The sequence below is a fragment of the Bubalus kerabau genome, chromosome 15 (assembly GCF_029407905.1).
Source record: "Bubalus kerabau isolate K-KA32 ecotype Philippines breed swamp buffalo chromosome 15, PCC_UOA_SB_1v2, whole genome shotgun sequence".
In the NCBI taxonomy this organism is placed as follows: Eukaryota; Metazoa; Chordata; class Mammalia; order Artiodactyla; family Bovidae; genus Bubalus; species Bubalus kerabau.
Window position 1 is genome coordinate 33644191 of NC_073638.1, and position 11574 is coordinate 33655764.

The 11574-nt window shown below is 43.9% G+C and overlaps 1 pseudogene; it reads right to left on the bottom strand.

The window, feature by feature from the left end:
- Positions 1 to 3895: 3895 nt before the first annotated feature.
- On the bottom strand, positions 3896 to 4521 carry LOC129628586 (60S ribosomal protein L10-like; annotated as a pseudogene).
- Positions 4522 to 11574: the final 7053 nt, after the last annotated feature.

Below are 11574 nucleotides of genomic sequence, written 5' to 3' on the forward strand. Positions count from 1 at the left end.
AAAGAGTTGAAGACCACTGAGCAGCTAAACAACAACATTAAAATACCAATTATAAGAAGACAATTTTTAAAAAAGAAATTAGTTGATTTTTAAAATATACATGGAAAATAAAAAGATTTAAAAGAGTCAAAACAAACTTGACAAAGAAGAACAAAGTTGGGGAACTCAAACTGCCTGATTTGAAGACTTGCTAAGGCAATGGCACCCCACTCCAGTACTTTTGCCTGGAAAATCCTATGGACGGAGGAGCCTGGTAGGCTGCAGTCCATGGGGTCGATAGAGTTGGACACGACTGAGCGACTTCACTTTCACTTTTCACTTTCATGCACTGGAGAAGGAAATGGCAACCCACTCTAGTGTTCTTGCTTGGAGAATCCCAGGGACAGGGAAGCCTGGTGGGCTGCCGTCTATGGGGTCACACAGAGTCGGACACGACTGACATGACTTAGCAGCAGTAGCAGCATGGAGCTATAGTAATCAGACTTAAACACAAACTTAACCAAGTTTAACTATTCCAATTATCACCACATAACAGATCACCCTAAAACAGTAGCTTAAAACAATAGCAATCATTGATTTTGCACATGGTTGACTGGGCTCAGCTGACCAATTCTCACTCAGGGGCTCTCTGAATGAAGATATAGTGGTTGATGGCTGGGGCCAAGTCATTCCCAAGGCCGCTTAACTCACATGTCTGGTGCCCAGACTAGGACCATGCAACACCTGGGACTCCTCAAGCTTCTCTCATAGTGGGCTTTCCACATGGTGGACTCAGGATCAGACTTCCTACAGGGCAGCTGAAGAGTCTACAGTGAATGTCCAGAAAACCAGGTAGAAGCAGCAGAAATTTAATAATCTAGACTTGGAAGTTACTCAGAGTTACCTGCTCCTACCTTCTATCCATTAGAAGTCTGGATAGCCAGCCTGCATTCATGAGAAGAATTAAGACTCCATACCTTGATGAAAGGAGTGCTCCGCCCTCAAAAAAACCCAAAAAACTGCAGACATGTTTTAAAACCACCACATAAACCAAATAAGGGCTTGAAATAAAAATCACTCTTGGCCTAAAAGAAAGTATGGTAGAAATAAGAAAGCATCTGATAAAATGATGAGAAATACCATCTGGGACTATCTGAGCTTCCTCAAGCTCCTGATGAGCTTCATCAGCAATGACAGGCAGGTAGAAGACAAGAACCATGGTGAGAGAGGGACCTGTCCCCACCTCATACAAAGTATGGTCTTACTCTACTACATGAGGTCCTCACCTTTCTTGGACCTACTCTCTCTCATCCCGGGGCCTCTCCAACATACTGCTCCACTGACCAGCGTGCCTCTTTCCTGTGGCTACCTCTGACTTATTCTTCGGGTTCACTTTAGGCTTTTACCCCTCCAGGAAGCCTTCCCTGACCCCCAAGCCTGGGTCAAGGCCCCTCCTGTGGTGTGCCATAACTTCTTCTACTTTGCCTGTTTTTAAGGATCATTAGTGTCTTGGGACATAGATGGGGAAACAGTGGAAACAGTGTCCGACTTTATTTTTCTGGGCTCCAAAATCACTGCAGATGGTGACTGCAGCCATGAAATTAAAAGACTCTTGCTCCTTGGAAGGAAAGTTATGACCAACCTAGATAGCATATTCAAAAGCAGAGACATTACTTTGCCAACAAAGGTTTGTCTAGTCAAGGCTATGGTTTTTCCTGTGGTCATGTATGGATGTGAGAGTTGGACTATGAAGAAGGCTGAGTGCCGAAGAATTGATGCTTTTGAACTGTGGTGTTGGAGAAGACTCTTGAGAGTCCCCTGGACTGCAAGGAGATCCAACCAGTCCATTCTAAAGGAGATCAGCCCTAGGATTTCTTTGGAAGGAATGATGCTGAGGCTGAAACTCCAGTACTTTGGCTACCTCACGCGAAGAGTTGACTCATTGGAAAAGACTCTGATGCTGGGAGGGATTGGGGGCAGGAGGAGAAGGGGACGACAGAGGATGAGATGGCTGGATGGCATCACTGACTCGATGGACGTAAGTCTGAGTGAACTCCGGGAGTTGGTGATGGACAGGGAGGCCTGGCGTGCTTCGATTCATGGGGTCGCAAAGAGTCGGACACGACTGAGCGACTGATCTGATCTGATCTGATCTAGTGTCTTGTTGCTACTTATTTACTTATTGATACCTCTACTAGAGGTGAAGTTTCCTGAGAGCAGAAGGGAAGGTTGATGAACGACTTCAGTGAGGGCATGTAATTTTCCTGAGCTACAACAAGACTCAAAGCCACACAAGCAAGTGGCTGCTTTGTCCCGAGATGGCGTGCACCACCTCCTTGCACAGGCAGACTAAAGCCGGGCAGAGGAGGTCTGACGAGTGATTAGCTCCGCTGTGTGAATAGCCGACAATGTAATCTGCTCAACCGTGGCCTCCCCTCCAGCCTCCCCAAATCAGCAACACCCCTTCCCAGCTCCTCTCTGACAGTAGATCGACCTGCTTCTCACTAAAACCATAGACGCGATAATAGGAGGAAAAAAATAGGGTTGAGGGCAGGACAATTGGTGGCAACAAGATGAACACAGATTAATGATGCGGGCCTCGCCCTGGCCACCCCAGTCTGGGCTGGCGAAGGTTCATAGTTGATACCCATTAAAGAGCTTAATGAAATAATTATAATTCACACCCCAGAGTATCAAAGAATCAATACCGGGGAACTTTGGGCCACTCTGGGGGTGGCATCCCACCGGCTTCACAGTTCAGCACAGCGGGCAGAGCCGGTGGAAGTAAATGCAGTTGACACGGAAGTTGCATTAAAAGAGGGCAATAATAGATTAAAAGCTGCCGGGATCCTGGCGACTGACCGTCAATATCCTTTATCCCCTACCTCGCCCCAACTCTGCCCCCTCCATGCACTATTAGTCCAAATCGATGGGCTGTCAATTGACATCACCAGCTCCAGCATTAATGCGAGCTCACAAAAGCAGCCCGGCCCTGTATTATCACTCCTCTCACTTCCAAATTACCACATAATGCAGGCCACGGGCAGCTTGTGACATGTTAACACTATACACGATTTGTTGGGATTGGACTAAATATTTCATGGCTGAAGATTTCATCAGAGACTTGATGACAGAAATAAACTGCTGCCCACGGGGAAATCACTGGAAATAATAGAATTAGGCATTGTTGGAAAATCCAGAGGGACCAAGGGGTAAAAGGATACAAGGGAACCCTGTCCACAGCTGGTGGCCTCCTGTGTGTGTCTGCTTCTGAGAAAAAGACTGCAAAGAAAGGCCTTTTGGTTGGTCCCCCATAAGAACAGGTATTCAGATTTCAGCTGGTTTACTTTCTATTCTTGCGCAAAAGCTGGGGAGGGGATTCCTCTTCTGTGATGACCGGGAATGTGACTGTCATGGGGTGAATTGTGTCCCCTTCACCCCAATTAAAAAAAAAAAAAAAGGTTAAAAGTCCTAATCCCCACAACCTCGGAATGTGACCTCGTTTGGAAACAGTCATTATAGAGGTAATTGGTTAAAATGAGGTCACTATGGTGGGTCCTAACCCAGTATGACTGCTGTCCTTATTTAAAAAAAAAGAATTTGGACGCAGACATGCACAGAGGGAAAAAGACGTGAAGACATACAGGGAGAAGACAGTCACGTGACTGGACTGATGCATCTTTAAGCCCAAGGATGCAGGCAGCCATCAAAAGTCAGAAGGGACGAGCCGGACCACTCCCTCCCTGAGTACTCGAGAGCATGGCACAGCCAACACCTTGATTTCCAACTGCTAGCCTCCAGAACTGTGCCAATACATCTCTGTTAAGTTTTTGGTACTTTGTAGGGGTTTCGGGGGGCAGGGAAGTAGGATTTATTGCTAGGCATGCATGAATAAGGAGGGGACAGTCCAAGGCTCTCATGCGTACAGGGCCTGCCCTCTGTCCAGAGGACCACAGCTGGGCGTGTATCTGACCCCCAGCCACAGGGGAAGAACCACTCTTCGGCCACCACGTTTCCAAATTTATCCACATTAAACTTTGAAGATCCCCACTTCTGGGGACCTTCTGACATCCAGGGAACTTGAACTTGGCCCTGTGGAGGGCCTCAATCACATGCTTCTTGTTCTGCAGCTTGGTGCAGATGGACATCGTGACTTGGCCAACGTGGACCCTGGCCACTGTGCCCTGGGGCTTTCCAGAGGCACCGCACATACCTGTCTGGAGCCTGTCAGCTCCAGGACAGGACAACACCTTGTTGATGCGGAAACAACACCTTGTTGATGTGAAAGCCACCTTTGCCACACCTTTTCACCACTTTTTGTACTTGTTGGCACAAATACGGGCAGCCTCCATGGCTTCGGAAGAGAGCTGCTCATACTCATCTGACCCCATGTGGCCACAGAGAGGGAACTCATCCAGTTTTCCCTTCTTCCGCACCATGTCAAAGATGCATCTCAGCATCAGGGACACCTTGGCAGAAGTGAGACTTTGGGTATGGCTTGCTCTTACAATACTGGTAATACTGGTCAGGGCAGTGGCCCATGATGACACCAAGATCTTCAGCGGCGTGCCAAAGGCAGAGTTACAGATTTTTGATGTGGACCATTTTTAAAGTCTTTATTTGTTACAATATTGCTTCTGTTTTATGTTTTTGGTTTTTGGCCATGAGGCATGCGGGATCTTAGCTCCTGACCAGGAATCAAATCACCGCACACCCTGCATTAGAAGGTGAAGTGTTTAACCACTGGACCACCAGGGAAGTCCCCTAAGTTTTTGGTACTTTGTTATGGCAGCCTTAGGAAATGTTAATATTATCTAACTAATAGTTAATAATACTAGCTGTCCTAACGCTTACTCTATGAGTCAGGCACAGAGCTAAACACTCTACATACACTGGCTCATTTAATCCTCCTAACAAGCCTAATGGTTGATGACTACAATCCCCATTTCATAGGTAAAGATACTCAGTTTCAGAAAGAATAATTTGCCCAAGGTCACAAACCCAGTAAACGGCAGAGCAGGTCCCAGACAGACACGTAAGAAACACTAAATCAACAAAAAGATTCTGGTGAATATTTGCTGGGTCTCTCAAGTGGTTACTTGCCTGCCAGGTTGCTTTCTTTCAGCCCACCAACCTGTTTCAGCTCCTGGATTTGGAATCTGTATCTGCTTGGTTTGAGAGTCCACAATGTCTCAAAGGGAAGTGTAGGCATTAGAAAACAATAGCACAGGACTTCCTTGGTGTCCTCAGGTCCACCAGTCAAGATTCTGTACTTCCGCTGCAGGGGGTGTGGGTTTGATCACTGGTCAGGGAACCAATATCCTACATGTCGCAGGTGTGGCCAAAAAAATAAAACAGCACAGGGCACTGGGGAAATGGGAGAGTATGGCAAAAGGGTCTAACTTTCAGTCACAAGATAAGTAAGTTCGAGGATCTAATGTACAGCCCCATGACTATATTTAATTGCTAAGAGAGTAAATCTGTTTTTTTTAATTGTAGTATAACTGCTTTACAATACTGTTAGTTTCTGCTGTATAATGAAGTAAATCAGCTATATATATACCTACATCCCCTCCCTCTTGAGCCTCCCTACTAGGTCACTGCAGAGCCCTAAATTGAGCTCCCTGTGCTATAGAGAAACTTTCTATTTTATACATGGTAGTATATATATATTCCAATCCCAAAGAAAGGCAATGCCAAAGAATGCTCAAACTACCACACAATTGCACTCATCTCACACACTAGCAAAGTAATGCTCAAAATTCTCCAAACCAGGCATCAACAGGACGTGAACCGTGAACTTCCAGATGTTCAAGCTGGATTTAGAAAAAGCAGAGGAACCAGAGATCAAATTGCCAATATCCGTTGGATCATTGAAAAAGCAAGAGTTTCAGAAAAACATCTGCTTTATTGACGAGGCCAAAGCCTTTGACTGTGTGGATCACAACAAACTGTGGAAAATTCTTCAAGAGATGGGAATACCAGACCACCTGACCTGCCTCCTGAGAAATCTGTATGCAGGTCAGGAAGCAACAGTTAGAACTGGACATGGAACAACAGACTGGTTCCAAATAGGGAAAGGAATGTATATTCCTTTCAAGGCTGTATATTGTCAAGGCTGTATATTGTCACCCTGCTTTTTTAACTTATATGCAGAGTACATCATGAGAAACGCTGGGCTGGATGAAGCACAAGCTGGAATCAAGATTGCCAGGAGAAATATCAATAATCTCAGATATGCAGATGACACCACCCTTATGGCAGAAAGCGAAGAACTAACGAGCCTCTTGATGAAAGTGAGAGAGTAAAAAGTTGGCTTAAAACTCAATCTTCAGAAAACTAAGATCATGGCATCTGATCCCATCACTTCATGGCAAATAGATGGGGAAACAATGGGAACAGTGACAGACTTTATTTTTGGGGGCTCCAAAATCACTGCAGACGGTGACTGCAGCCATGAAATTAAAAGATGCTTGCTCTTTGGAAGGAAAGCTATGACCAACCTAGACAGCATATTAAAAAGCAGAGACATTATTTTGCCAACAAAGGTCCATCTAGTCAAAGCTATGGTTTTTCCAGTAATCATGTATGGATGTGAGAGTTGGACTATAAAGAAAGCTGAGCACTAAAGAATTGATGGTTCTGAACTGTGGTGTTGGAGAAGACTCTTCAGAGTCCCTTGGACTGCAAGGAGATCCAACCAGTCCATCCTAAAGGAAATCAGTCCTGAATATTCATCGAAGGACTGATGCTGAAGCTGAAACTCCAATACTTTGGCCACCTGATGCGAAGAACTGACTCACTGGAAAAGACCCTGATGCTGGGAGAGACTGAAGGCAAGAGAAGGGGACGACAGAAGATGAGATGGCTGGATGGCATCACTGACTTGATGGACATGAGTTTAAGTAAACTCTGGGAGTTGGCCATGGACAGGGAGGCCTGGCGTGCTGCAGTCCACGGGGTCGCAAAGAGTCGGACACGACTGAGCGACTGAACTGAGTGTGTATGTCAATGTTACTCTCTCAATTCATCTTACTCTACCTTTCCCCCCAACCCATGTCCACATGTCCATTCAAGAGAGTAAATCATAAATGTTCTCACCATAAACAAAAAGGAAATGGCAATTATGTGAAGTGATGAAGGTGCTAACTAACCTTACTGTGGTAATCACTTCACAATATGAGTATCAAACCAACACACTGCACCCCTATTATATGACAATTATGTCAGTGAAGCTGCAGATAAAAAGGAAAAGCAACGCACAGCCAACATTACTTGGTTCCTTGAGAGTACAAATCTTATATTCACATACATCCTCTTTCTCCCTCCCTCCCTCTCTCCCCTCTTTGTGGAAGCCAGCTCTGCAACTTCTTTTCCAACCCCTCCCAAATTTTTAAGTGCTTTGTTGAAATACTGTAATATTTGTACCACACAATTATCTATTTAAAGTATGCAATTCAGTACTTTAACATATTCATAGAATTATACAACTGTTGCCACAACTTATTAGAATGATCTCATCATCCCAAAACAAAACCCCATACCTGTCTGCAGTAACTCTGCATCTCTCCCCAACTGTCCTTTCCCCCAGCATTATGAAAGCACCTATTTCTACTTCCTATCTCAAAAGATTTGCCTATTCTGGACATTTCATATAATCAAGGATCATCTATGTTACAGCATGTATCAATACTTCATTCCTTCTTATAGCTGAGTAATATTCCATTGTGTGGATATACTGTTTTATTTATCCATTCATTAGTTGAAGGACATTTGGGTTATGGTCTTTTTTGAGGTATTGTAATACTGTGTAAGTGCTTGTGTGGATGTATATTTTAATTTCTCTTGGGTACTCTTAATGCCTGGGTCATATGTTAATAAATTCTAAGTTTAACTTTTGAGGAACTGCCAGACTGTTTTGCGAACTGCCAGACTGTTTTGCAAACAGGTTGCCGCATTTTACATTCATATTAGCAGTGTATGAGGGTTCCAATTCCTGTACATCCTTGCCAACTGTTCCTGTCCAGACATCCTAGTGAGTCTAAACTTCTCACTGAGGTTTCGATTTCCAGTTCTCTGATCACTAATGATATTGAGCATCTTTCCCTGTGCTTATTAGCTATTTGTGTAACTTCTTTGGAGACACCTATTTAGATCAGTTGTCCCCTGTAAACACTGGTTTCTCTCTTTTGAGTTTACAAGAGTTTTTTTAGTACATTTTGGATAGCAGTACTTTATTAGGTACAATAGAGCCTGCCTGTGATACAGGAGATGCCAGAGATATGGGTTCAATTCCTGGGTTGGGAAGATTCCCTGGAAGAGGGCATGGCAACCCACTCCAGTATTCTTGCCTAGAGAATCCCATGGACAGAGGAGCCTGGTGGGCTACAGCCCACAGGTCACAGTTAGACATGACTGAAGCAACTGAGCACATACACACACAAGTATTTTCCCCAATTCTGCGGGTTGCCTTTCTTCACTATATTGATAGTGTCATTTTAAGCACATTTTTAATTTTTATGAAGTCCAACATATCTGTTTTCTTTGGTTGCTTGTTGTTTTGTGTCTAATCCAAGGTCAAGAAGATCCACAGCCTTTTCCTTAGGGCCCTGGGGTTGGCCGCATCCTATTAATGATAGCCCAGCTTATTAGGACAGGCCTCAGTCTTCTGGCAAGCCCTGACTGTCCTCATACTGCTCAGCACACTCACTCCCCGTATCACCCAGATCTCAGGGGCAATCTAAAGAGAGCAAGTGGTCCCTCAGGCTTAAGATTGACAGCTCTGTTACTGCCAAGTCTCCTTTGGCTAGAGCTGCTCCAGGCTCGATCATTTCGTCACCTCATGCAGCCCTAGTTTGGTTCCCCGACTCTGCAACGAGCAACTGTAGCAAAGATCTGTAGGAAGCCTGAACCCAGCCAGCCTCTCACCACTCCAAGAGCCATGACCAAACCATCATGAAGCTCAGAGAACATATTCTACCACTCACCTCTTGGGTACCTGCCCCACCCCTTCTCATTTGCTATTACATGCTTATATAATGTGCCAGACATTATACAGCAGTGTGTGGATATTCTTACATTCATTCATGAGCTTGAGTTTAGTGAGGAATTCAAACATTTCATACAGGTACTGAGTCTAAGGAGTCAGAGTCAAGGGTGATGAAGGAAATAATGTTAACAGTTTAAACTTGGAAAAATGGACCATGAAAGGATCAGGAGAGACGATTTTCTCTTCCCATGGAAACGCCCCTTTTTTCCCTGCATCCCTGTACATTTCAAAGCTCTGTATCTGACTTACCTGTCTCAAGTTACCCTAAAATCTCTACTAAAACCCATACACCTCATCAGGGCACCTGTTCAACTTACTCAGCTGGGAATGCTTTCCCTGGAATGTGAATGTGAACATTTGAGGCGGACTTCCTTCCTCAGCATTTGCTGTGCTTCCAGTTAGGCAACTTGTGAAACGAACAAAAAGCAGGAACCTAAGTGAAAATGTTCCAGCAGCCTCCCTCAGCTGTCATTTTCTAAGTTGCCTACCGCCATCTAGTGGATAAAGATGTCCTTACAGCCATCCATAGACTACTGAAAGGAAAGCCCTCAACCTTTCCAGTCTGTCCCAATCACTCCAGTCCACCAGGTTGTCGTTCAGTTGCCCAGCAGTGTCTGACTCTGCAACCCCATGGACTGCAGCACGCCACGACTCTCTCTCCTTCACCAACTCCATTCCATCTTAATAGAATTGAAAAGGCTATTTTTTCTATGAAGGTATATTGTACAGCAACGCTGTTGAAGCAAATAGCCAGTATTGTTGGAGCAAAGCATTATTTGCAGGCATCATTTTCTTTATAGTACATTTTAAGTACACAAAGACTGCAGTTAATATTTTGGGGCATAAATATATGGCTTTGGCTTTTAAAGACAAAAATTATTCTTTGATAGTTTAGAAGTACAATTACTGTTACTCAATTAGAGTACTAAAAACACATTTCTAAACACAACCATAGCATTGTTAAGTGTTATTAAGTCCAGCTGAAATGAGGGTGTAACTCTTAAAAGTGGACATGGAGATTGAGGGACCCTGAACTTTTTGCTCTCTTCCCAAGTCAATGGCACTCTGTGCAAAATTTAAATGCCAGACATCCAGAGGCATAACTCTTTATAACCACATTACAATAATCCACACAGAAGTTGCTTTGGTCATCCTGCAGACTTACACATGCACAGCCAGACGACCCAACCGTTGTTCTATGGTTGTTAAAAGATAATCAAATAAGGTAAGATTAAATGGAAACCATTTAACTTCATTTAAACTGAATGGCAAAAATGCTGTTCTTATGGCCGCCTTCTCCACATTTTTTCCTAAGCTGTGATAAACAACCTAATTCATACACATTGCTCGTGTCTTCCCACAATAAGGATGCCGCCTTGTAACCTTCCTCATCTTGTGCATGGCAGTCTCTCTCCTGCTACTCTAGACGTTTATAAGGCTGGAACACATCTTTAGCAGCTTCTGCCTCTACTGCTGTCAGGGCTTAGCCCACAGCAAATTAAAAAACAGTATCGCAAAAGTGAAAGACAAAAATTGACTTCAGTCATTGGGTTTCTCAAAACCCCAAATTACTTCAACTTGCTGCAAAAGTTGTCTCCAAGTTTGAACACCAAAGATGGGTGAGTGGGGAAACACCCAACAGTGAACTTTTTAAGTATCTGATGAACATTGGGACCAAAATCATTAAGTGCATCCCAAGTCTATTCAGTGCTATCTTTTTGCAACCCTACAAGACTGTAGCATGTCAGATTCTCCCAGCAAAAATACTGGAGTGGGTTGCCATGCCTTCCTCCAGACATTCCTGACCCAGAGATCAAACCTGCATCTCTCCATCGCCTGCACTGGCAGGCAGATTACTAGTGCCACCTAGGTATATAGCTCCAACTTTTCTCAGATTACAAACTCCCTTGCTTTAAAAAAAAAAAATTCCTCAGTAAATGTGAAGCCCAGCTCTACACTGAGATGAGCCTGTGCCGCTACACTGGTATGCAAGAGCAGAGTTCTAGAATCAAGTCTACCCAATACTTAAATGCCTGACTGGCTCTCCTCACTCAGTTTACTCTACCTCTCTTAACTTCTCACGAGTCCTCATATGCATTCTTTTCAGACTTAAATACAGAAAAATCAGTTAACTAGCAAATAGTTAATCCCTAACTTCTGCCAAACCCTATTATACAAGCCCTGCAATGCATTATTTCCATCTGTGTCAAGGAAATAGTGCATTTTACTTCAGTCTCATTGAAGAAACATGTATTTTGTTCAACTTGTAGTAATGGCTACCATCAATAACCTTTCATTGTGCTAGGTCCTGTGTTTCACTATTACATTTCATCTCAAATTTTCTCACCAAGATCACATACAAAAGTATTCATTGGTCTCAAAAAAGAAAACCAAACCAAAAATCCAAAAATGCTCCACAGGGTTTGCACCTGGTCACCTTCTTGACCTGATGAAAAAACGACTTTCACTGCTGGCTCAAAACTTCCTGGAGCAATGTCAAACACCTAAGTCACAAGATAGCCAAGGCACTGTTATGTTTTACTGAA